The following is a 27,152-nucleotide window of genomic DNA, read 5'->3' as shown; positions in this document are numbered from 1 at the left end:
TCACCAGCTACAGCAAATCTTATACAGGCTTTTAAAACATTTTGCTGAATCAGAGAGAGAGTTCTCAGCTACGTTACGATTAATAAGCTTTTCACTCTTGACATTTCGAAGCATGCCAAGCAAAACCCACCCTTGCTCTTCTGCTTGCTCTCTTTTAGCTTGTTTGTAGGAGTTTATTGAGATGTTCTTCAGTGTATTTGTGCATCTGAAAATATTGAGGTATCTGCTTGGCTGTTGCAGGTTTCACCTTATTGCTGTGGTTTGGAAGGTTAAAGCTTAGTGTGTTTGAATATATACCCAGTAAGAGAGGAGTCTGTTCCTAGCTGTTGCGTTTGTACCTACTCCTACTTTTTATGTTTCTCATCTTTTTTTCAAAACCAGTTAAGACATATGAGTGCATATTTATGAAAAGGATGAAACTCATTAGTCATGGAACACTAGTATAAATATGGCTGTGTCCTCTGAGAAGAATACAACTTTAGGACATCAACATATGGGTTGTTTATGACACTAATTTCTTTATTTGTTTTATCACTTCACTTTTGACTTAATCATGTGGCTTTTAAAACTTCTTGCCTACATAATGTTACAAACAATAAATGCTGTTGGTTAAAGTCTAGCACAGTTATTTTCCTGATTAAGCAGTAAGACTAGAAAATTGTACGTCCTAACTGAGACAGATAACTGTATTTATGACAAGCTCTTTAACAATATTGATATTTTAATCGATACTGATAGGATTCAAGGCTAACACATAACAGTGACTGCGCAAGTTTCTCTAGACACTTCTGTACATGGACTTTGTGACTATTGATAACAGTTTAGATCAGCCTCTCTATTTGCAGATGGACAAAACATTCCTTATGGCTGTGCACCTGTATCTGGCTGACAAATTTTCTTTTGCTGGTTTTTCTTCCTTATCTGTCTCTGACCCCCAGAAGCAGTCCAGAGGCTTTTCAAATTCCTGCAGTTCTCTGGCTCAGTTTGAGAATTATCCTAAGTTCTAGCCTGTTAACAGAACTGCTTTTTATTATTTTTTTTAAAGTTTATCTTAAAGCTCCTTACTGTTTCATACATACATAGACACAATCACTTTTGTTTTCATTATAAAATGTTAACTGAAGTTTATCAAAGGTCAGCTAATTCTTTAGATACTTAAAACAGGAGGAGGAACACTCATGATCTTTTTTCCAGTTTGTTTGCTCTTGGTTTTACTCTGAATTTGAAGCTAATAGATTTTAAGAATGGGTTGGGCACCTTTCTTTCAAGAGGGATAGAAGTTGTATTGTTTCTCTGGCAGTGGATCGAGAGGGCCTCTTAAGGCCTCTTCGAGGCCTTCTCTTTTAGGGATTCCTGAAAATTGCAGTCAACAGTTTTTAGAACAAGACTGTATAAGAAAAGAAGGGATTCTTTTTATATTCTCCATAATTGAACCACTAAAAATATTTTTGTTTTAAATAAGCAGCAATAAAATACTGCTGACATAAATTAAAACTCTTCACACTGCTCTAGCTGCGAACTCGAGCTTTTGTGTTGAGAACTGAGAGATTTAAACCATTATCTTCCCACAGATTTTGCAGTGACCCAGACAACAATAAAACTACATATGGCCCTGAAAATCACACTCTATGCTTGCCCAAACAGTGCTGTTGGCCAGAATAGCTATTCAGGGTAATTGTGCGTATGTGTGCTGTCTTCCAAAATAAATCAATGATTTTGTGGAATAAAAATGTCACAATAGGGAGTCATTCCAGACTTATACCATCAAAACTATTCCAGAATAGCTACACTATTCACTTTTCGCATGCAGTCCTGCAATGGTGTCCATGCTTTGCCCATGTCTTGTTGGTTTGTCTGATAAAAAGCTTCTACTTACTCATATAAACTAAATTTTAAAACAAAGATGGGTATTAATGGGAGCTGCCAATCACATTATGCTAACAACAGATATTAGCTGAAAGGCTAGGTCACTGAAAAACAGTGACATTCTGAAATGCTGCTTCTCTCTTAATCTTCATTCTATACAGTGACACTTTTTTTTTTCTCCTAACATCTCTCAGTTATGTATCTCAGGTTGCATGGTCATTAAACAAAAGGTGACATTGCACAAGCCAGACTGTCAACATGATATGAGCAAAAAAAACTTGCTTAAAGTTTAAAAAATACCATCTTACATTATAAAAATTCTCAGTATTTTCACAGTGTGTGATTTTAGTATATGAAATATATTTATTTTTTTTTTTAAGTATTAACATGGAAATGGGAGGTTACCCCAGTACAGAAGCTATGGAAAGCAGCAAGTATGGCTTATGACACAAGCTCTGGTCTCTGATGCTGAACCTGGAACATAGTTAGGATACCTTAAAATTAGAGCTACTCACACAAAGACAGACTAATGCGTGTAGTCTAACTTCCTTTTAGAGCAACAGTAGACAGTTAAAAATGGTTTGGATATAGACAATAAAAATACAGCAAGCATACAGTGATATTTGGTTGTTAATCTTTTGAGCCAGTCTGACATCACATTCAAAACAAGCTGGAAATTTAGGTGAGCCTTGCATCAGCGTACTAGAGCATTCCAAATCGTTCATGAATGTTGCCCCATTCAGATAGTGTCAGCGTATGATGTGCCAGTACAAACAGGGTCATTACATGCTGGATTTGGCAATTAATTCAGAAAACTGGTGTGCCAAGGCCAAAGGGAACCCTGTAAGATAAACCTGACTATTCATGGTCAAAACCCAGAAAAATAATGACCATGGTATTCAGGACAAATGCTGAAATGAGATGGGCTGATCTGTGGACATATTTAACTTCATGCTGAGATTTAGTTTTCCTGTTGGTTTGCATCTTGCTGTTGTTTGACAGACTGTCCAAGAATGTGCAAGATCTGAGTTGTTTTGTTTGTATTTTTTTTCCCCTCACCCATCTTGGCTGAGGCAAACTCTCAGGACAAAATCCATGAAGGAGGACCCTGTGGATTCCAAGACATTTCATACTTTTGTGCTTCAACCTTGCCCTGATGCATACCTGGCAAGGATACACGCAGAGACATTTTCAGGGTCTTTGTGCATTCCCTTTCTGCATAAAACTTAATAAGAATGTAATAGCCTTGATACCACCCTCCCTTCTCAAATTTGGCTGTAGTTGCCTGACTGATACAAATGTTATTCAGGTTTGCAGAAAGATATGTGCAGAGACAGTGTGATGATAATGATTTTCTTTCCATTAGAACAAGATCTAAAGATAGAATTCATTACTAAGACTTCAGAAGGTCAGGAACTCTGCAGCTTTCTGAGACCCATAATGGTAAAGGAAAGTATGTAATGTATTAATGCAACATACCTATCTTTTACCCTTTCCGTAAAGGAAGTTGTAGCAATATAATCACAGATGACATGAGGAGAGTGGTTCAGCCTAAAACCAGCATTCCATTACTGAGGTAAAACCAAAAAAGATGTCATTTTCAGATTGTGCCTTTAGCTCTGTACCCAAGGAGGGGAGTAATAGATTCTTGATGAAATGGGAAATACTGAAAGTCTAGCAAATAGCTGCTCATCTGGAGTATGCTCACCCCACATGCATCAAATTGATTCCTCTGTTGTAATAAAATCACAAGTTGCCCAGACCATGGGTCTACAGCTAACAAAGAGGGCATGAATGTACATGCTATGAGTGATATGTAGACATGTAGTGCCTTTCAGGAAGGCAAAGTGTAACCATCAGTGGCAAATATAGCTTACTGTATTTGAGAGAAATGGTAATTTATCATGATCTAATTTGGGGAAAGAAAAAATAGTCTAGAATATGTCTCTAGAAAGTTGGCAATCCTAGTCCTCTTTAACCATATAGGTATCCTTTTCAAGTTATTGATCAGATTATATTAGTCCGCAGTTCTGGACGAGCTGCTTTAGAAGCTTTTTTGATCTGACAGCAAAATCATTAAAATCATCATCACAATTATTACCTTTACTAGTAGTCAGAGTAGGATGATAAAATACCAGCTGGAAACAGAAGCTAGCATTTTGTAGCTTCCCAAAGCCCATGGCTGCCTAGCCTCTCTAATTTGTGAGGCCTGGAAGATGCAAGAGACTTAGTCTTTCTCCTTAGGAAGAGAACCTTGAAAATATGGCATGATTAAAAGAAAACAATCATTGAATTTGAAGACTGAAGATTTTTCTGCAAGGTAACAGGTGATTTGTAGTACTCTGGCAGAAGCTTAGCTATGTTTTTCATTCCAGAACTATATGCCATGGGATTGCAGGAAGGGCAGTCTGTGAAGCCATCTATGAGAGCGTTAGGCCATGACAAGCTCCCTGATAGGTACCAGGAAGAAGCATCTCAGAAACAAGACCCAGTTTGACCAGGTGGGGCAGGCAGCTCCAACAGTAACGACCTATGCGAAGTTATACAGGCCAAAACATTCAAAGGACCTACCATCGCATCAAATACAGTATTACTGAGAGCGTAGAAGAACACCAAAAGGGAGTCACGAATCTGTTTATCTTCCACTTCAGCAGCTATTTTGGAGTAAGTGAGAACAGATCTGCAAACCTTGGCTAGTACACACTGAGGAGTGAGTTGTGGCCAACATAGCTGTGCAGGCAGAAACATCCATTGCTAATGCAGTCGTGCTGATTCTGATTTTCAAAGACCAGAAGAGAAGATACGGCTAAAGGTGCAGTTCTGCAGGTGTAAGCTTTGGCTGCGCTTCATCCATGTTGATAGTATTGTCTCTATTGTAACAGCAAAGCCTTCTACAGGTAGATCTGGCCTATGGTCTCTCCCAAGCTTATGTTCTGTCAGTGAGTCTAGCCAAGTGCAGGAATGCCTGATCTCATATTTTCCTTTAAGAGATAAGAAGCTAGCTAGAAAACTAGTTTTATTTCATAGTGTAGTATTGAAATCAATATCAATGTCCTCTCCTGCAAAGATTTTCTTGTTCCAGACAAGAACTCTCACCGCCGGTCCCCACGTGGTCACTGTAACTTTACCTGACAGGGGACAGCAGAAAAGTTGGCTTCTCACTTCTAAAGCACCAGCTGAGGGAAGATACCGGTATGTGTTGTAGAACTGGAACTACAGCAGGTAGAGGAATGCATTCTATTGCGGACAATATCAAACACTACAGGCAATTAAGATTTATAGTTAATAATCGAGAATTCAGCTGAATATGTAGGCAGCTTCTCTTCACCTTTCACTGCTGTTAGCTCAGGCCCTGGCTTGTTTGGAGAATTGTCATTTGAAAATATTATGTATGCCAGCAATTATGGCAAACTGTTTTGTCAGTAGCGTGGATCAAGTAGTCAAAATGATGCACCGTTTACTAAGTGCTTAGCTTCTCATTTGCTTGCTACGGTATATGAATAAACATCAAGTTGTGGTCTACTCTGAAGAAAAACTTTCCCACAAATTCTTAACACTTCTAAGCTGTGTTTGTGAAAGAGATTTAAAAATCATTGGTGGTGTGTAGCTTCAGCTCTGGGGGCACTTTGCACTTGCAAAGTGTTTATGGGTCAAGGAGACGTTTCTTCACTTCGTTTCCACTTCAGGACCCTAATGTCTCTCAGGCTTTGCTAACAAAAGGGTTTCCTTTCAGCAGCACTGTGGGAAAAACACAACTGCATTTGAATATTGTCTGTATGACAGCTTCCTCGGGCTCCACAGCTGACAGCTGTACTGATTAAGAGTTGCAGGTTCAAAAAATCTCACAGTAGGCAAGGCCCTGCTGGCTTTAATAGAAGTTACTCACATGATGACTACAAAATCAACGTGATTATTTTTCCTGTATAAAGACTTGTTTGAGAAAACAGGTCTTCAGGAAGACCTATTTAAAAACAAACTAGGTATTAGATTATTATTATTTTTTAAAATAAGCTACTGAATTCACACTAGCACAGAGTCAGAACCATTTATTCAAGGGTTGTTTTTTTGTCACTAGAACATTAGGGAGATTAGTGAAACAAAAACATTCATAGCTCAAGGTCCTTTCTGCCTGTGGTAGCTTTTAAACAAACCCATTGCTGAGATTTCCCTTTGCACCTTTTCTCTGGACTGATTAGCCAATGTTTGTTGTCTGCAGTTTTGTAATTTCCACTTCTTGGAAGATATGCAAATGAAGGAAACTATTATCTTGGAGCTTTGTATTATCCTGAAAAAAGCAAAAGGCTTACTGTTAAATTTATGTGTGAAAAGTCACCTTCTCATATGTAAAGAGCTCAGCCTTTTGTCTTTGTTTTGATGTGGGTGTGGATCAGCTATTTAACAAAAAGTGTCGGTAAAGTTCACACCACTTAATGCTTTGTGGAGACTTGCTTAAATACAGACCTTCTAAAATAAGATGTATTTCGGGTCTTCTCAATAAACAAACATTTTAATTCCTTATATAGTTCATTGATAGTCATGTGGGAGCCTTTGCTCAATTTAAATAGTGTCTACATCAAAAAGCATCCTCTCTTCTATATCTGAAAGCTTGGGTGTTTTTTCCTATCCTAATAGTTGTTCTAATAAAAAACATTACCTCTTCCTGCAAACTTTGCTTTATTATAATATAAAGTATAGCAGAAATAGAGGGAATTAAAGAGATTATTATGGAGAGGAATGATGGACGGAAAAGATCAGGATTGTTTTAGAGAGGGAGCTAAATACTTGACAGAAGTATAACAAATCAAAAAAGAATGGCAGAAAGAAAGTAAACTGAACACACCTGATTACCTCTGGCACTCTCAAAATTGCAGAACAAAGGTTTTACAGTGAAACTGGAGAGGAAAAATACAAATGTTTGTTTTTCTCTGGGGAAAAAAAAACCGTATTTTTTTCCTTCTGTGTCTTTATGTAAAATGCCCTCTGTCCTTAATGCCTATTAGCTTCTGGTCTCTGTTGCAAGAAGAGATGAATTTTAATATTCATCTTTTTTTTTTTTTTTTCAAATATTTTTTCAAAGGCATCAAATTTAACTTTATCCCTCAATATCATTTTTCAATTGAGTGCTGGAGAGGCCATCATCCAATCCCATGTGCTGAGCGGAGGTTTGCAGTGGGATTTAACAGGAATATGTGGTTCTAACAAGTAGCTGCCTTTCTAGGGAATGGCATATCAGACTGCACTCCAGAGTGTGAAAAGAGAAGGCGTCCTCCTGGGTGCTTGCAGTCCTACCATGTTTTCAGATACATACTTTTTGCCTTGTGTTCTATTATTTTTTAATGTAGTCTATAGGTTTTATACTAGATAATGTGTGGCAGAAGAGTAAAGAAACAATTGATTTGCCATTTCAGAAAGCACTAAACTAGCCAAAAAATAAAAGCCTTTTGTATCTCAATGCCCTGGAGATGCTTGTAACAAGGGCTTTGCAAGTGCAAGACTACGTAGGTCCTTCAGGGTGAACCACTGTCACCTGTACTGACGACTGACAGCTATTTTGCCCTGACGTTTTTTCACTGCAGCAGTCTCTAGCCTGGTGACCAGATCAAGGTTTGTGTTCACCGTATTTATACTGCATTGGAAATGCTGTTTGTGTTATTTTAATCTTGATAGGGTAAGGTAGCATACAACATTTTATTTAAAATAAGAGAAAGATTTTTACGAGGAAGCCTCCATGATTAGAAAACTCCTGTGAAAAAGAGTTTTCATGGTTTTCATGGAGCCATTCTGTTCACAGTCAGATTGCATGTCACTTGCCACATCTATGTGACTATATCGTTTGTACATAATGTACCTGGGTAGGTCATCATGATTTGTAACTAGGACGTGCTTTTGGACCCAGGGAGGTCTTATTTTCCAGCGCCAGCTCTGCCACTGATTCCATGAGTAATTGAACTTTAACAGCAAGGAGTTGGCAATTTAGCCTTTTTTTTTTTTTTTTTTGGTGGTGGTGGTCTTTAATAGGAGGGAGAGCTAACCTTGTCTTACTCACACATTTGATATCCGCATGGCTGGTGACTTGTAGGACGAGAGTGTTGACTCCTGGGAATATCAAAGTGTTGCCCCGTCAGGATAGCTTTCTGCAGCATGTAAAGGAATTCCATGATTTCTAGCAATTCTAGTGCTAAGGGCAGTCAGAGGATGAAAAATATTGCATATAGGGCAGGAAAAATAGGAGCATGTATTATTTTTTGTGATTTACAAATATATTTTTTTAGAAGTTAATATCCATTATTTCTAACAAGAATTATATCCATAGTTCTCTGCATTAAAATAGATTTGTAGGGGAAATGGGAGTAGTGTGTTCAGGTTTTTCATGTTTGCCAGGCTAACCCTATCTGCTTAATTGCATGCCACAGCATCCAAACTGCAGAATCGTGTTTCTGTTTTGTTTTTTAAAACAACTAGCTTATCCCGTGGCATTTAAAATGTATCTTTGTAGAGCCCAGTATAGCAAACACTTTAACCATTTAGTAGTTATCTAAAGTAATTAACTGTTAACAGTGTTCTTGGGAAGTGTGATATTTTGTTAATGTTCTACAAGAATGTATAAATAGAACCAAGGGAGAAGTTTGTCATGAGTGTCACCAGGATAGCTAACACAGAGAAACAGAGGTGGATTGCAATGGAAGAGAAAAGGAAGTAAGATTAATTATTTTCCTGACATTCACCTTTATTGCCTCAAATCTTGTGGTAACGTCTCTCCTCCAACCTTCAGAGAAATATTGGGGTCTGACTGCCTTGAATTTAGTGGGTTGGCACCAAAGATGTGTTCAGTGGGTAGCATTTTGTGTTAAAATGAAAGAGTCACTAAGTTTTCAGAAGCAATTGCCTTTTTCAGGTGGATGATTTCCATTTGACGTAACTAAAATGGAGTTATTTTGCTAACTTAGTAAAAACTCTGTAGGAACTGAAAGTAATATTCCTGCTTCAGTCTTCTGATACTGACTGCAGCCCTGTTTACAGGATATTCCTCTGACAACAAGAACAAAAGGATTATGGCAAAGCGATACAAATCTCATAGACAGCTTTTAAGCCCCGGGACACTGTCTCGCTAAGGACAACGCTGCATATGCCAAGGAGGGCACTGATCTTATGTGCATTTCAGTCTTCCACTTTTGTTGGGTCAGGGTATCACCTCCCCAGGGATGTCAGCCCAATATTTGAAGAAGCTTTAAAGAGGGAGAGGAAATAATATGCCTGTCCCAGGAGGGGAGAAAGGGGAAGTGGAGCAGAGGGAAGGGCAGCTGGCTGGGGAGAGTGTAGGACAGTAGACGGCACAGTAAGTTGAAATTTACTTTTGGTCATAGAAAAAGTCCTTGCTTTCAGGTGACTAGAGATGGAGCAAATGGTGATGAGGGATCAAACGTGATGTTAAAATGCTAAGTGCAAAGCTCTGTTGCTACTCTGCCTGTGATGACAGCAGGCGCCCACATTGGATGGGGGTAGGCGGGAGAGGCTTGCCTGGATGAGGATGGAGGAAGGTCACAAATGTTCTCTTCAGCCTTTGTCTTTTCCCTCCTTATTTTCTCTCACTCTTCCTCTGGCCCCTCTTCGCCCTACTCCAGATTTTCCTTGCTTCTGGCAGTTTTGTGAATAGTGTCACGTTCCTGCCAGCCTCCTCAGGATGGCTGGAAAGGAGACAAACGGGGATAAGGGCTGCAGCTGGGGCCAAGCCACGTTCTGTCCCCACAGCGGTGCCAATGGACTGGGAGGAAACTGCTTCCTCCTGCTCCATGCTCTTCCCTCTCCTGGCCCAGGGTAAGCCAAGCTGCCGCCGTGCTCGAGGCCCAGCGGTGCTTCCTCTTCTTGCAAGAGCCCCGGCCCGCCAGTTTGGGCAAGGCAGCTGTGCAACGGAGCTGTGAAGAGCAAGGCTGTAGGGCAAGAGGCAGTTGTCTCAGGAGGTGTCTTTGCAAGCAGAAGATGCAGGTATTAGGGAAATGAGGGGAAGGCCCCGGAGGCAGCGCTTTGATGAGGCTCTGCGGAGTGCAGAGAACCTGCTGGAGGTGCAAGGGGCCCCTGCTGCAACATGGGGAGTAGGGATTGAAGAGCTTTGCCTGGATGGAGCCTGCACGTACTTTGCTGTACACATTTACATGCAAAGACTTGGGGCAGGGAGAAGAGAAAGTGTGTGCTGTTTCACTTAGAAAACTGGGAGACCTTTGCTAGGGCAGGCAAGGAAGCGGAGCTACAAATAAACAGGAACAGAACAAAGAAACATGCTGAAAATGTGGACAATATTTTTAAAGAACAAACAGGAGATGGAAAACTTTCCAAAACTGAACTGATAGTCATCTAAAGGTTATATCAGCCTGGAACTCCTCTTGTCCTCTCCTTTCAGCAACAGGTGAAGACTGTTTTGGGAAGCAAGGCTGGAGGTGAAGAAATCACTGACCAGTAGCTAGCTTAACTGGAAGAAGTGGAACAATTTTCTGGCTAGCTAGGAATGTGAGAAGCAATTTTCCATGCCTTTGTTGCCCCAGAAATGATGTTTGCTCATCTTAAATTAATTTGCAATAAAACCTTTTATGTAAGCAATGCACCAGTGTGACCTCCGTCCAAAGACAGCAAGGACTTTGTCTTATTGCAAGGTCGTGCCTCTGTGTGATAGAAAGTAGTTGGGAAATACACTCCCTTTCTTGTAAGGCAAATCAGTGAACAAATGCAGCTTTTTAGAATACCCCACAAGACCTGCATCTGTGCTATTTAAAATAGATCAAGTGGTTCACCTGCCTCAGTGGGCTACTATGCTGTGGGAGTAACAGCCAGTGGCAGGAGCAGAGAAATGCTTTATGCCAACTTTTCTGCTAAGTCCACATAGCTCTATCAATCTGAAATCTCTGTGATTTAAGATCCTAAACTACTCTTCACTAGTAGCTAGATTAGATTATTTGCAGGTTCCTCAAAATCACTCCTTCTTACTGACATCAGTTTCTTTTGAATTTGCAAATTGCTTTTCTCACAATCACTAATCTCTTGCTAACACTGTTTCCCCATTGACTGTGTCTATTTCTAAGATGAAAATGCAAAAGCATCATTCACTGGATTATCAGGTTTCTTGGTAAAATTGGTATTTGAGCCTGTGGAATCTCTTGTTCTTTAGATATGCTCGGATAAAAGATCATTTCTGTGAAATGTGCTTATCTAATACCATGAACATGCTACTCAAGTTTGCCTTGTCAGTATGAGAAATTTAGACCGTGTTAGAGTTCACAGCCCAGCAGGTAATAAATTCACCCCTGTATTATCACAGTGAAGGCAAAAGTGGACTAGTTTGGGGCAGAGGATGTAAAGGAAAGGGGGGATCTTGAATCTTACTGAGCTCTGTGTAGTCGAGAGCTGGTTATAGAAAACTCTCTACTTCCATCACTGTCTCAGCCATCTATTCTGCCTCAAACTTTGAATCATTTCCAATATATGCTGTATGCTCTTACTCTGTTTGTTCAGATCACTTGCCCAATAAAAGACTAGACACCACTTTTTTATTATTTTTTTTTCCTGGATCAGTTTTCTACTAGATTAGCTATTTGAACTGACTCAGAAAACAGGTCTGACAAGCTCTGAGGACAGAAACAGTGCAATCACCCTGCTGGGAGAAGAGCAAGGAGACTAGATGAGCAGCCATGGTGAGCTGTGAGCTGCTAGATCCTCTGTCCCCGTCTTGTGTGACTTCATTTCCACGAGGGTGTTGAACATTTTTTGGAAGGTCTAACAAAGCAAAGCTATTCTGACAGCAGTGGAGGCCAGAGAGAGGTTGACCCTTCTCTTTCAAGTTCTGCTCACAAAATAAGTCCTGCTCATATAGGTCATGAAAAGGCAGAAGGTTGTATTGCTGGCCTAGGTGTCTTGGTTTGTCTTGAAGATGTTTTGAGTTGCCCCAGGGAGTTGAGTTTCTTGGGAGACACAGAAAAAATGAGACATTGCTCAGAGATGATTGAACAGATCCATGACTTTATCTCCTCCCTACTGCTGAAATAGTTAATGGGGTTGACATGTAAATTATCCTTAGTGTGCGTTTAATAAAAAGCCTTGTCTCTCCTGTCCGAATGAGTACAGTCCACCCAAGGAACCATTACACAAGCGCTCCAGGACTTGCTCCCAGCTACTTGGTTGGTTAATTATGTGCCTCACCTCTTCCTTATCAGACTAGGAACCCTATTTCATCATCACCAAGATGATCACAGACATAACAAGGGCAGCAACAGTTTGTGAAATAACTGCAGTCCCTTCACCTAACGTTCACTTTCAAAACACTGTTGGCCAACTCATTGCCGGAGCACACCATCACACTTGCTATGTGCAAATCAGTGCTATGGCTATCTGCCACTCTGCAGATTTCACACGAGACCTGCTATTTGGATGTGACTTCTACACAGCTCACATACTTTCCAGTTGCACTTGTCAGCCCAGCGACCCTGGCCCAGAAGACAGCAGTACTGGGAAAGGACCTCTGACACTGTTTGCAGCTCCTGTACCCATCCCAGTCAAAGGAACAGCCACCTGCCCGTGGGCTCCTGCGGTACTTCTGAAGCCAGTTTAACTGGTTTGGATGTGGCACGGGCTGCTCTGCCAAAGCCAATAGTGCCTGGGGCACCCAGGACAGCCTGTTATGCCTGTTGGTAGTCTAGAGGGTGCTTTGCTCTTGCTCAGCGGCTTTTCTTTTCCATGCTGGATGGTCGTCTTAAGGTGGTCACACCTGATTCGGGTGCCATTGATTGTTTTGTGACTGTTTGGCTGAGTCTGGGCATGTTTTAAACCTTGGTTTGTTGAAAAATACGAAATGTCTGCATAAATAACAGGATGGATGGAGAATTTCTGTTATTTAGACACTGTTACAAACTCTGACATCAAGCTGCCCATTTTATGGCACAATGCAGGCCATTAGCTCCCCCAAAATAAAAGGGGGCAGCTGGAATATTTTTACTGTGTCTGAATCCAGTTATCTACGTTGCAGTGTAGCCCCGTGAACTGGCAAAACCGAAGGGACGTGATGCCTCAGCACGAGGTCAGGACAAACAGAAAGGAGATGCTGGGAGCTCTAGCAGCTGGCAACATCTGCACAGGGAGCCACAGCCTCAGACCTCTGGCGAGCTGATGAAGTTAATTTATGTGAAGCCTTGGTCAGTAATTCAACACAAATGAAGCTGTAGGTGTAATAATGTTTTGAATCAAAACAAACTAGTTCAAAATTTAAATCAGTAAGAAGCGCTTCGAGCTATCATTCAGGAGAGGAGTACTGCTGGCGTAATGGTGTACATTTCTGAGATGCAAATCAGTGAGCCTCTCTGAAGGCCATTTGCTGGGCTTCCTGTGAAATTATACTTGGCTCCTGAGATATATGAGAAATTATATGTGGCTCCGGAGCTTTAATGCAAAATGTATATCAGCATATTCTTAACTGCAGCTGTGCGAATTGCTTACTGAAGCCTTGCTTACCTACGTGGCTGAGATGAGACATAGGATGTAGTTTCACAACACTTTCAGCTGACATAAGCCGGCACTGCTGCCAAAACAGTGCAAGGGTGCAGTTAGGTGATCCAGCTGAGCCTAACTAACAGGTCACTGCTGCTCAAAGGGGCTGGCTCCTCCGTGTGTCCCCCAGACCTGCCTCCCTGCTGCTGGCCGTGCACTCCTTGTACTCCTCCTGCACTGGCTGTGCTATTCCTCTGATCCTTCGGCAAGCCATCTCAGCTCCCATGCAGTCAAAATGCGAAAACAGTTGCCCAGTGGTTTCAAGGGCTGAGCTGCAAGGTTGCTTGGGCACAAGGAAGAAAGTCCTGGCTCTTCGTCTGCAGGCAGGTCCAGAGAAGAGGGGAGGAAGGTGTGGGACTGATGTTTTTTTGGCAGCAGGAAGCCTTTAGCTTGGCTGCATCTTTTAGCTGCACCCAGAGCTAGCCCTGCTGCAGACCCACCTGGCTCTTGTTTTTTGTTTCCCCACCACCTCCCTCCTTGTGCCAGTGCCAGCACTTGCACAGCCGGCTGATGAGCTGTCTGGGGAGCTGAAGCCCAAGGAACAAAAACTCTGTTTAGCTTTAACCAGGGTCAGCTTTAGAGACGAGTGGTAAGGGGGCAGGAAGGAGCAGGGTATGGGAGCAGAGGGGAAGACTGGCTGTGTTTTTTTTCCAGTGGCAGTGACTGCAATAAGGTATTAGTGAAAGTACACGCCTGGAGGCCTGGTGCTGTGGTTGAACCCTAGAAAATGAGAAGTACCGAGTTTCCAGAGTGTATTTGCATGACGCTCAGAGGGGAAAGAGGAGTGTTTCACGTTTTGTTCACTGACTTCTTCCAAAGGGTAACTTGACCCAGTTATCCATCCTGGGAGATCCCAGATTTCTCCTCCAAATAAAATCACTCTGTGATTTAGTAAGGAGCGTGTAAATGAATCACCTTGTCAAGCAAGAAAAAAAAAATACACCGTGTTTGGCTTTTTGAAATACATCTAACCTGTTTGGTTGCTAGATATGTTTTAAAACATAATAACTGTTATTACTGCCGAGACAAACACAATACTATGCCAAAAACTAAACTGGATTCACTGTAGATTTTGCATTTTTAAATTCCAGTTACCCAGGCTGTCTGTTTTCAGTTCCAAATCATCGCAAAACAAACAGCTTTAACTTCTCAAGAAATGCTGGATTTACTTGAAAGAACTTTGTAGATATTAAGAGGTTGTTGGATGTGTTTTAATGTTGGCTGCAACAGCTGAAGCTTAAAATCTTGAAGTTTAGATTACACGAGGCTAAGGATTGCAGAGGAAAAATAGAAAATCTGGACTGATGATGTTCATGTAGCCCATGCATTGGCTGGAGAGCTGAGTGCACAATCACACTTTCTTAAAAATAACTCCAAAAAGCTACCCCACAAAGTGATGTCATTGCATGACTGAGGAGGCAGTGGAGGCCAAGAACAAGGTAGCGGGGTTGGAAAGAGGAAAGGGGTGAAATCCAGGGCCCTGAAAGAAACCTCTGTGTAGCTGTGACCCGAGGGGACATTCTGGTGGGCCACAGCAGAAAGAATGAGTGGTGACATGGAGGGTGAGAGCAGAAGCAGCAGTACACTAAGCCTGCCACCACGTGCTGTGTTTAGGGAGACCTCACACCAGCTACAGCCTTATTTACAGACATTTAGGTTAACTACTCTTCTATTTGTTGTTAGAAAAAAAAGCCCTCACTTTGCCACATTACAACCTCTATGCTGCAATTTGGTGAAAAGTTCACAATAAAAATGAAACCAATTACTGTAACCTTCTTCTGGTTCTGTTTTGTTGGTTTATTTCCTCTGACACTGAAAATTACATTTTATGCACATTTATAATGCCCTTTGATATCTGTTTTATACAAATGTTTAGTTGGTTGCTATTGGCCAGGTTTTAATGGCACTGTTTTAATGTGCAGATATTTTTTTTCTGTCATACCTATGCTTGGATGTGAAAATAATTTCAGCTTCTGCTGCTCTTCTGGCAGGACACTGACATTTGTTGTCTGTATGCAAGAACAGCTTCAGCGTTCTTGGGAGGAAACAAAAAAGAAGGGTCAGGAAAAAGGATGAAGAAAATTCATTTAAAATTTAAATTCACTTTAGATTTGTATTTATTTTCTGCAATATTCACATTACCACCTTCCTCTGCTCTAAATGAACTGCTATATTAATTGAATTTGTGTGCTTTCAAATTAACGCTTGGACTCACAGACTAGGTGAGTTCACAGGAATTCAAAGATTTATTTTATGAGAGTCAGAGCTGCGGCTATCACCCCAATGAGATGCAAGAATTTAAGTCCATCCAAATTGGAGACGAGTAAGCCCAAATCCTAAGTATTTGTTCTGCCTAAAGACCTCATCCTTGACATCAGCCTAAGCCAGGCTGGCCCTGTACATAGGTTTTTAGTGTGCTATAAAAAGCTTTTAGGAACAGGTTGTCTTTGGGCAAGGCCCACTCTGTTATAAAAACAAGACAAGAAGTACTTTTCTCACTAGAGAAAGAAATATCAAGTGGCAAGCTAGTATCGTCACATTACTACTAATAAAGATGAAAATAATACTGTGTGGTATTCGAGCTAATTAGAAAATATATTCCCAGTCAGAACAGCTTACTGGTTTCCTTCAGCAAAGCTGTTAGATGACTTCAGCCTCTGTGTGCTCTGGAGAATTTAGCTGTGCCATATTGTCTGCTGCCAAGCACTTCCACTCCCTGTCCTCTGCAGCACTGAGGGCATCAGCTCTGTACGCTGGCCTTTTTGTACGTTAACAGCCTTATTTTTGGAAGGTCATGCCGGCGGAGCAATGCTGAGCGCTGCTTGCCAAGCAAGGCTCTGGGATGTTGTGGCGAGCGAGTTCCTATTTGCACCACTGCGGTTCCTGACTCTTTCGCTGCCCTGCGGCATGCTCTGGCCCTGGCTGAAGTTCTGTGTGTCCTCAGCAGCAGCAGGCTCGCCTCTCTGTATTCTGCAGCGCCCTTGGGCTGTCTGCTTGGGCTGAGCAAGTTCCTCCTGAGCTCCGCCAGGTCACTGTGGACCTGCATGCTTGACACATGGCCGAGACCACCCAAATTTCTGAGGGGAGGCTTTCCTGCTGATCAGACCGTCTCCAAACCAGTGGCTTCGTGGATGTTTAATCCAGTCTTACCACTGCAGCCCTTCTCTCTTGCACTAGTGCTGACGTTTGCCCCAGCTGTTTCTTCATGCTAATCCAGCAGAAAACAAATGCAACAGAAAATAGTTTTCTGCCACATGAGGAGTACCTCGATTACCATTCACACCTGTCACCCCTATTCTTGTTTAGCTGGTTTCTGCAGTCCCCTTCTCCACTCTTCTTCATGTATGAAAATGTTATTTGCTTGCTGTAAGGTATAAGTCATGTTGGTGACTATGCAGAGGGAATCATGTGGAATTTCATCCCCTTGCCTAATGACTACACACCAAAGTTGACTTTTTTTGTTTGTTTTATGCCTGCATGCATATGTGGTTGTTTGACTTTTGGTCACATATTTATGGCTCTTCGTCCTTAAATCTTTTAGTACATTAAAATTGCATCAGTCTGTGTTTCCCATTTGGAACGTCACTTTTTTTTTTTTTTAATGTAAAACCTAGTTTGATACTATAGAGACATAAAAGAATGCAAAATTGTTATGAATTAAAAGTTCAACAGTTTAAAATGTGGGCAAAGGCTATTGCATTTTTGTTTGCTTGAGTTTCTTTTATATACAAGCTCAGAATATAACTTAAGAAAAACTCGCATATTCTGTAAGCATGGGGCAGTAACTTACCAATATCCCACTGACACTTGAAGATTTAGAACTGTATTATTCAAGACTGTTATACTTTAGGGATTTTAGTACTTTCTGTCATGCGTGCTGCTGAAATAAGGGTATGTTACACCTATGCAATTTCATCACCTTGTCATTTAGACTGGACCACAACACAACCTGAGATGGTGCAGGCAGGGGGAATACAACATACCACTCATTTCACTAGCTTGCATGCTACATGCTGAAAAATGTTGTTACTCCTGTTGAATAACTCTGTCATGCGTACTTCTATTAAGGCTTCACAGTTTAGTCTTCGGAAGTTGCTCGTGTTGAAAATAATGAAGAATCGTGAAAATGTTGTATGAGCTAAACTGTCAGAGTCTCTCTGTCCTCTCACAGTCTGCTCCCACTCTGTTGCTTTTGCTCACATGTGGTGTTGTAAAGCAATTAATATATAAAAAAAATCATTTTGCTCATCTCAGAAGTATGAAGTTTCATAGATCTATGCCAAACATATTGTCTCATATACTGTAGTTCTGGTTACCCATGTTTGGAAGTTTCAGAGCTCATCAGAGGGAAATAGATGCAGTTTTTTGATGACACAATGGAGCAGGCACAATATTGGACCAATATTATACCTGTCACAGTATTATACCTGTGTCCCTTGGTAGTATCTTTGTTAGCTTAAAGACCCCAAGTCCTTCAGGGAGTGTCACAAATACATATTCTGTCCCTTTGTGCTAGATTTTTATATTTATATCTCTGATTTAGTTGACAGATGTGAAACAAGCACATGAAGCCAGATAACTCCCTAGTAACTACACAGCTGCAGATGTTGAAGAGAGCAAGTTATTCTGGCTAAGGTCAGTATTAATTTATGCTCAAAACTTTCTTCCAGACATGCCATTTTTTGATGGTATAATATATCTTACTGTTATTTTGGGCTGATCCCTCCCACATTGATCAAACTGCTTCCCCATCTGTGGCCTCTTCTAGCATGAAGCTGTAAAGCATTCAGAGCCCAGTATTTGCTTTTCCTGGGTGAGAGGAATAGACTTAATGCACAGACAAAAGCAGCAGTAGGTTAAAAAAAAGTCTAGAGACAGCAAAATGTCAAGGCTTGACAATATCTTACATCTGTGACAATTTGGAAAAAGTTTTTTCTCTACCTTCATCTTGTTATTTCTGCTCATAAGGACAACACAATCTTTTCTGTTAAGAAAAAAAAAAATCTAGTTTGCTTTTGTCACTGGCCAAACTCTGAATTTTCATGTATTTTTTCTTCTCTTTGATCTGTTTGAAACTCTTACCAAATTCCTACTCTGCTTTGACCCCAGGTTTGGCAGAACCACAAATTCAACTCTGTATAATATAAACAGATAGTGTAAAATACAGTGCTGCTTTATAGTTGATTGGAATTAGCTAGTGGTCATTCACTTTGGGGTAACATGGTTGCCTAATGCTTTAAAATTTGAGGTAGATTGGTTAGCCATGCAGTTTAAGAAGCTATTTTTAAACTATAAACTGACCTCATTTAGCTTGGACAACTGCCTTTCCCATAAAGGAGAATATTAGTTTTAATTTTTTTGAAGTATATTTTAAGAGATTCTAGGTTAGCAAAGGTCACTGAGAAGCCTTAAGGCCTCTTCTGGCATCCCTCTGAGTTTCATAGGAGTCTTTCCACTTTTTTCAAACATCTGTGGATGACGATGAAGAACAAATAGCTGGCCTCTGATGGGAAGGCTTCAAAGATGGGATGATACATTGTGGCCGTGTGCCTTTTTGCTATGAACTAGCCAGCAAAGTTATAGAGCTATGCTAACCTGGCACCGGTTCTAAGCCTTTCAGCAGTTCTTACTAGGTTCAGCTCAGCGCCATGACAATGAAGCAGCAAGACTTCAGGTCAGCTTGGAGCACGAGTTGGAACAAATAGTCACCTGCACAAAATATTTTCTATAGATATACCCAAGAAAGCTTGCCCTACAAACACATTTATGAATGCCAAATGAACGTGTCACTGTAGGGGTAGTATCCCAGCAAATGATCTTATTGACCCTTGGAGTAGAGCAGGAGGGTTTCATGCAGACAGGAGTTGTTTTGGGTTCAGAGAAGAATTGCAAAAGAAATGCCATAACCTACTGAAGCAGGCTGGTAATAATGCTACAGCTCTCCATGGTATTATTTTGTAGAAATGAATTGTGCCTTGAGAAAAATTTATTTCTTGCGTGCTTATTCAGTATTTATTTACTTATTTAGTAAAGTAAGGAGTGTTTGTTCAGGGCTAAACCCTATTTTACAACTTTTAATGTCATGCTGCAAGTTTAATATCATGCAACAAGAGAAATTTAAAAGAACTTAGAAGTAGGTCATCCACTTTTGTTATTACCTGTGGTTTCCTGTATTAATATTGTTTTATATAGTCAAGCTACTTCTGATGTTACATGATCAGTGAGGTTAGACATCTTCCTCTCTCTAATAACCATTCTGGGCTGTATCTAAATAATGCAGAGGTGACTAAAGCAGGGCTTGGGCAGACTTCTTTCTAAAAGCATAAACCTGGAAGCAGCGTACAGAAGCTGGGCCTCACTTCATCCAATGGAGCCCCAAAGCACGGTACAGCACAGCCGTGCTCCCTTTTGACTGTGCCTGGGCCTCTCCCTTGCAGTCAGGCAGCTCCTCTGCTGCAGCTGGGAGGGGGTAAAAGACAACTTGGAGCTGCATCCGATGTCAGACCTTGAGCCAGCAGAGAGATTGCAGACGATGAGGAGAGCAGCAACAGTGGCATCTCTTCCTCAGCTTCCCACTAAGAAATAGTCATGCCTATTCAGGGGGACTCCAGTTAGTGTGAGTTGAGGGTAGGCATCTTACTCACAGCCCTGAGTAAATACTGTTGAAGAGGAGAGGGTTTTTAGAGGTATGCCGAAGCCTCAGCATTTTCCAGCTAGGTATCTCAAGACAATTCTCTGGTTAGAGTACTGATTTTTTGTTGCTGCTGTTGTTCCATGCGAAGGCACCCACGAATAAGAAGCAATAGTACTGTTGCTTTTGCTGCACTACAAGGTATGAGCCAGCTCTGCTTAGAAAGCAGGCAGAAACATAGCAAAAAATAGAAAGCTCTGCTGAAAATGCAGTGGATATAAAGCATATATCATCCTACTGAGAGGATCTCCATGCCAGAACTGACACATAACCTGCTGGTTTAAGAATGTGGGCAGGTAAAACATGGAAATGCTTACACGTGTGTAAAATATGTCCTAGCTCTTCCTTTACACGGTGCAGAAATACTGTGTCCCTCACTGAGAAATCTCGGTATTGGCCCATGATCGTGACTTGTTTCACAACACAGTACTGTGGTGTTTGTGCCTGGTTTGGGATATAGCTATTTTGTTTCCGCTACTTACCACTGTTGCCTGCAGGTTTTCCTCCACACATACAAGGGTTCAGTGTTTGCATATTAGGCAATGCAACCAGATTTTTTTTCCTAATAACCACTTGCACTGGAAATAAATAAATAAATAATCATAGGAAAAACATTTGGTCTCAGGAAAAAAAAAAAAAAAGCTTGATTTTGCAAAATTCAGATTTTGGGGCCAAAATATGAGTAGGCTGTTATCTTTTATTAATTCAGGGACTTTGGTTATTTTGCTTTGTATCGTCAACACAAAACCAAAGTATTTACTTTTTTTGAAATAAAAAAATTCACCCCGAGAAAGCTCTAAAGTATTAAAAAAGGAAAAAAAAAAAGTGTGGCTCTAAAATGGATATATCCATCACTTGCAAAGGATCTGATCTCTGTAAAAGTCACTGGAACAATTCCTATTGATTCCCACTGAATTAGAGTTAGGTCTCAGGAAACACCAGCTTTGGTTGGTTTAACTTCTTTCCCTTGATAGAAAGCTGTCCCGTGGGATGGAGCAGATAGGAAGTAAGAGTCGCTAAAGTAAGGTCAGTAAAAATGGCTTGAGTGACAAGCGTGCTCATGGTCTCCCAGTCCTCTAGACCAGGGGCCTGGCCAAAGCATGCTGTGGTTGCCCCTCAGCAAATGCACCAGTGTTTCTTCCCCCGTAGTGGCAGATGAAGTGGGAGCCTGATGAATGCCCATATCTCACTGTGGTATGCGGCTGAAATGTTTGGGAGTGTTCTGGGGGCTCGAGATTGGGTATAGGTATTGTGATCTTTGGAAACAATAAAATAGCAAGTTATCTCAGTGGTTTTAGTATAGTGGTAGCCCTTTGCATTCTTTGGATTTTGTTGGTTAAAGTAATGCAACTACATATACTTGCAAGACACTCCCTAGGTCCGCCTCAATTTTACTGGTCTCTATTGCTTATGCCTGTGATTATATTCTATTCTTAGAGGTGTTACTTTGTCGATGTACACCATCCCTTAAAATCACTCTTATTTATTGCCTACAGCGTGCATGCAGTACCCATCTCTAGTAATTTGCAGCTGATCTCTGGGAAATGCTGCCAAGATTCCAGGCAGGCTTCAGGACGGTCTCCTGTACTGGCTGGGTGCAGTGTTTAGTGGCTGGCCCATTTCACAAATGCTTGCCACGTGCTGTTGGTCGTGCACCTGCTGCGGCAAGAAGCCTGAAGTGGAGCCGCAGCTGCCTTCACAAGGCAGAGCAAAGCAGCCCCAGGCCGGCAGGGAGTCAGGAGCAGGCGTTTTGTAGGAGCAAAGCCTTCAGCTTCAGCTGAAGCTGAGCTGCCATGTGCCAGGGATCTCCTGCCAGAATTAAGGTTGCCTGTTCACAGTATAGACATGTCTTTCATGTTTGAAGTTGTGTCTAAGGAAGAACCGGAGATAAGACAGGTACTGGCAACAGGAGAGAGGAGAAGGGAATTTCTACATTTATTAGTCTTGTTGTTGAAGAAAGAGGAAAGATTTTATCATGTCTGCCTTGCTGAAAGCAAGGCTCTGGGTTCACAAGACCTGCTGGTAACGGCGTGTAACTGTGCCTACTTTCATGCCTGCTAAGGCTAGAAGGCCAACACCGCTTTCCTTACAGCAAAGAGGAAGAAAGCTCTGTTGTTGGGGTGTTTGCTGTATGTATGCCCAAGTAGGCATGACCAGCAGATGAGAATTAAGCTGTCATTTGTTCTAACCTTTCAGAAAACGTGACTAAGAGGGAACACAGCACTAATCAAACAGAGATGGGAGGAAAGCAAGGCTGAAGTCCTCCCAGCTGCCCACAGCTTGGCAGATGCCTGCCTGGTAATTAAAGAACTGATCATGAATGAAAGGCAGACTAATGATGCAAAGAGAACTATGGCACTCCTACTTAGGGAAAAGCCTTTAATAGTTTTTTTCTTTTTATTTTTTTTCTGGTGAGCAAAGCACGGTCTCTTTAAAAGCCTTGGCCTCCCTTCCGAAGTGTTATTTCTCTGCCCCACCCCTGCATAAGCAACACCTGCGTACCTGCAGGGTGCTTTCTTCTTGATGGCTTGTACACCTTGATAATTCAGGTTGCTGGAGTGGTCTCATTAGCACAGCATGGCCATCCCTTTAGTTAACACAAGGACATTGATCTGACCTTGTCCAGATCCCAGTGATGCAGTAACTTGCTGTGCTAGTAGTCCTTTTGCTATATTTGCATTCTTGGTAGCCACTGGGCTGATGAGTTTTAATAGGAGAAGGGAGCCCTTCCCATCCAGGACATGTACAAGAATAGCAGATGGTAGCAAGAAGAGCACCAAACAATTGTGGGTAGTTCTGTGCTGTGGGACCAACTGCAACAGGCTTCTCAGCAAACCCCTAGCGTTTCAGAGAGGTTTCTCAGTGCTGAGTGGCTGCTTATGATGTATGTCAAGCTTAACTGGGGGTCTGTGCCATTGCTCTGGGTGTAGAGAAATGTATAACATACCTTGGAATCCAGAAAGTACAGTTTCTTTGGGGTCTGAGGAAACCTGATGGATTTAAAGGAGGAGAGAGGCATTTGGGAATAATTAACTAAGGAATAGTTAACTTCCAGAAAAACTGCAGAGGCTAATGTTCTTTACCTCTCAATAACGCATGTTATTGAAGTTACACAAGGGACTAGAGTGCTATGCTCAGGAGCAGTCAGTTTACTAACAGGCTTGGGGCTACCTTCAGCTGCTTCTGCTTCTCCCTGGTAGTGTGGAAGGCCTGTGACCTGAGCATTAGTGCTGCACACTGATGGTTTTCTGTTTCTGGTAAGACCCACCAGAACAGAGAGGGCATCCATCCTCCAACAGGTATTTTGGGTCCTCTGGTACACCCAACACGTAAGCAGTGTATTGATAGATTAAGGTCACATTTCCCTTGTTCAATGGAGGAATAGGGAACTCAAGGCCATTGTGTTTTGAGTTTCTTACACTTCTAAAATGTAATGAGGTAAATAAGATACTCCTTTGTTATGATGAGAAAATGAACGAGGTCTTCATTATGTGGGAAGGAAGGAAAGAAAGGACAAAATGTTAGGAGTGAGAGCAGGGAAGCAAATACACAGAAGAGAAAAATAATCACAGAAGCAGAATAGGCACAATGTAGGCTGCAGAAAGAGGCAGGGGAGAAACAAATGTGGGGCTTACTGGGTTAGGACATCAGGAGGCAGAGAGGTGGCTGGCAGAGAAAAAATGGAGGCATGTGCTTGCCCGCCAGAAGGACCTGCACAGGTATCAGCAGGGAGGAGCAGCTCTTACTGTGCTTTACAGGATCAAAGAGCAAGTGGAATATTTCTGTGTACGTTTGTACAGTGTGTAACACATGCAATTCCAGTCCTGATTACTATGAAAAGATAGCATAGATAATTAAAAAAGCATCACATACAGGCCCAGGTAGGAAAGACAAGACAAGGGTTGGCAAACCACTGGCTGACCTAGCTTGTCACTCCTTATTTTATTCCCATTTATTCATCACAGAACTAATTAGTGGCATATTATGGAACTGAGGTCATTAAGACTTAGGCTTCTTTGCATCTACTCCAACTAATTTTAAAACCAACTGGAGTGTTTTGGTACACTTCCCTTTTGTGGACCATGCCACTGTACCCCAACCCCCCTTGCCCTTTATTTTGGCATTTGCATGTGGTCACTTCCTTTAGTAGGGCTTCCTTTCAATATAACGCCATGGCTGGAGATTTCCCAGAGAAGATGTGCTGCTTTTCTTCTTTCTGTACTGCAGTCCTTGCCTGGAGCAGGTGGGAGCACTGTGCCAGTTCTGCCCCATGCATGTCACATCAAAAGGACCTCGCTTGGTGTGTGCAAATTGAAGACTGAGCTGCACTAGGAAGAACTTCAAGGATGACAGCACTGGAAAATCAAATCAGCTTTAAAGAGAAACACACAGCATTTAGCTGGCTCTGCACTGATAACAAGCATTTACAATCACTAGATCACGAGAACTGCACCATGCAGGGATAATTGCCTGTTATAAATGGCACTGTAGTAACGAGGAGACCAGTGATCTGTATTTAACAAGATTATACACCACAAATCAACGATAAGGCAGGCATTGCTTCTCTGATTCACTTTTGTCAAAGATGAATGAACACAAGGCAAGGTAAAACAAAAATCGAAACAAAGAAAGCACAAAATATGTGAATGCTTTTCAGGCTAAAAAAATACAGAAATTAATTCTTCTGTAGACTGATACAGCCAAATGCAATAGACATAGAGAGAATGGGAGGTTTATAAATTCATTTGGGCCTCAGTGATCCCTCTGTGGGCGCAGCATACTGTGAAGGTGATAGGAGCCCTGACCTCTTGGAATTACCAGAGTCCTCACGGGCATTTTACTCACGAGCCACTGGTGTCATTTTGTTGTCCCAGCTAAATTTCAGTTTGGTTAATTATATTCTGACTACTTGATTCCCCAAGAAGCATGGTTGTTGCTGTCTTTAGTTATTTGAAGATGAAACTTTGCATGTTTTGTTAGTGTATGATAGTTACACGTAAAATTCTACATGTATGCTCTGTTTTGCAGGCAAAGAATTGGAACCAAGGAGCTTCAAGCAAACCTAGGGATGAACGCACATTAGAACAGGATCTGTGGAAATCTGTTGAGGTAAAAGTTGCTAGTTTGTAGTGTGAATGGGTGGGAAATATGAATGTAAAGGAAAGGGAATGTCTCTGTAAAGGAATAGGTTATGTAATGTGCTTAATTTTTGCACACATTGTTAGAAAGTTCTCATGATGCTTGCAGTCTTACAGCAATTCAAATTTCTTGCTTTTGGATCTAATATTGAAAGGCTTTAGAATGGGATTTTGAAAAGAGAGGGCTGGCACGTTATACCAGGATCACAGAAACTGAACGAGCTCCCTTACTCTATTACGTTGCCTCTGAAAATGCCATGTCTGCAAGCAAAACCAAGAGTGATTTATTTAATTAATCATAAGGCATGACTGTAATTTTATTTCTCATCTGAAAAATGAGAAACATGGTCCCAGCAATACAATGCCTCTCAAACATGACAAACCAGGACCACTCTGGGCTACCTCAGACATCTGTGAGTGTAGCCTAAAATTGGGATAATGCCTTAGCAGTTCTCAGCTGAATCCTAAATCTGAATCCTGAACTGTTTCTTTCACTATCTGTGTTTTCCCTGGTGTGTATCTTATCTGAACACTGACCAAGCCTGACCTATTTTGTGCAAGATTTGATGAGATCACAGTGCAAGACTGTCTAACTGCAGGCCATAAATTGTTGTACTCCTCCATCTGGTTACTCTCTGACAAGCGTATGCTTTGCTTAATCAGGGTTATAGACTCCCTATCAGTGCCATCTTCTAGGTGCTGAAAGCCTTAGGAACATGAGCAACTGAGCTGTAGGGGTCACGTGCTGTGCGACTGGACTTTGCAGAAGCTGGACCAACTGCGCATTGGCTGTGAGGCCACTTTCTGGTTGCAGGTTTTCAGCTGGAGTAAGGCAGTATCACTGTCTCTTGCTATTTGCAGCTATCTGGGGGCTTTCTGTGGTGATATCCATACTGAATATTTGATCCTTGTCTGTAAAAGCGATACTTTTCGGCATCCAGATAAAATGCTTTACACTGAAAACTACTTTATACCTGATTGTGTGCAGAGGCACATATGGGTACCTTAGTTTTCTTTTTTTTTTTTTTCCCCTCCCCTGTTTTAAAGAATCATTGACTGTGGACTTGTACAAAACAGCTTTCCTAAGTGTTAGTAAGCCATGTAGTCCTTTCCCTTCTCTCTGATGCTTCTGACAACAGCAGAATCTCTGGGTATGCATGACATGATTCGGTCATGAATAAAGACTAAATAAATATAGAAAAAAATAATAAAATTACACAAAAATAAAGAGTAATAAATTGATTTGTCAGGGCTGAAAATAAGAGAACCTTTTTTGAGAGGCTGTAGTGCTCCTGTCCACTTGGGAAGAGTCATGACATTTCTCAGGGAAAGAAGAGATGAGTTTTGTGTCAAGAGATGAGCTATGAGCTGTAAACCAGCACCAGCTAAGTCTCAGTTTTGCAACTAAGTATTGAAAATGCACTTTTCATAATGGTGAGCTGCAACATGAACCTGGGGGAGAAAACCACTATTAGTTCCGTTTACTGAATGAGATGGGTCTTTTGGAAAGAATGTATACGAGCATGCAATCAAAGACAGGTGTCAGGATGCAACTCAACTGAATACTTGATTAAGATAATACCAACAACATTGATTTTGATTGGTGACAGCTTTTAACTGTTTAATTTTGCAATTTTTATTTGTAGTGAGGATTTATAGATGTGACTTGTGCAATAATATATGAAGTTTAGAGAGGGTTGCTTTTAAATCTACTCAACTTGTTTGTCATAAATTTGGCTATTTTTGGTCAAGCAAGAAAAGAATGGAATTTAAAATTGGTCTCAGTGCCCTTGACATGCGGGCAACCTTTCCAACTCTTTGTGTGACTGCCAGGATGTTTGAAATTTACAAGCTAATTTCCTCCTGAAAGTGCAAACAGAAACTGATACATGTACATTTATTCTCATGGCTATCATTTATTGAGAACTCAC

General features: G+C 41.4%; 1 protein-coding gene across 1 annotated transcript in view; it reads left to right on the top strand.

The window, feature by feature from the left end:
* Positions 1–27,152, top strand: part of SMAD1 (SMAD family member 1) — a 103,703-nt gene that overhangs the window by 23,677 nt on the left and 52,874 nt on the right. Inside the window, exons 2-3 of the mRNA XM_080588676.1 lie at positions 17,936–18,027; positions 25,112–25,192. The gene's annotated coding sequence lies outside the window, so the exon portion shown is untranslated. The remainder of the gene's footprint in view (positions 1–17,935; positions 18,028–25,111; positions 25,193–27,152) is intronic.

Source organism: Anser brachyrhynchus (genome assembly GCF_964034855.1).
Source record: "Anser brachyrhynchus genome assembly, chromosome: 4".
Taxonomy (NCBI): Eukaryota; Metazoa; Chordata; class Aves; order Anseriformes; family Anatidae; genus Anser; species Anser brachyrhynchus.
Note: the sequence above shows the minus strand (reverse complement) of the source record. Positions and strands in the feature narration are given on the sequence as shown.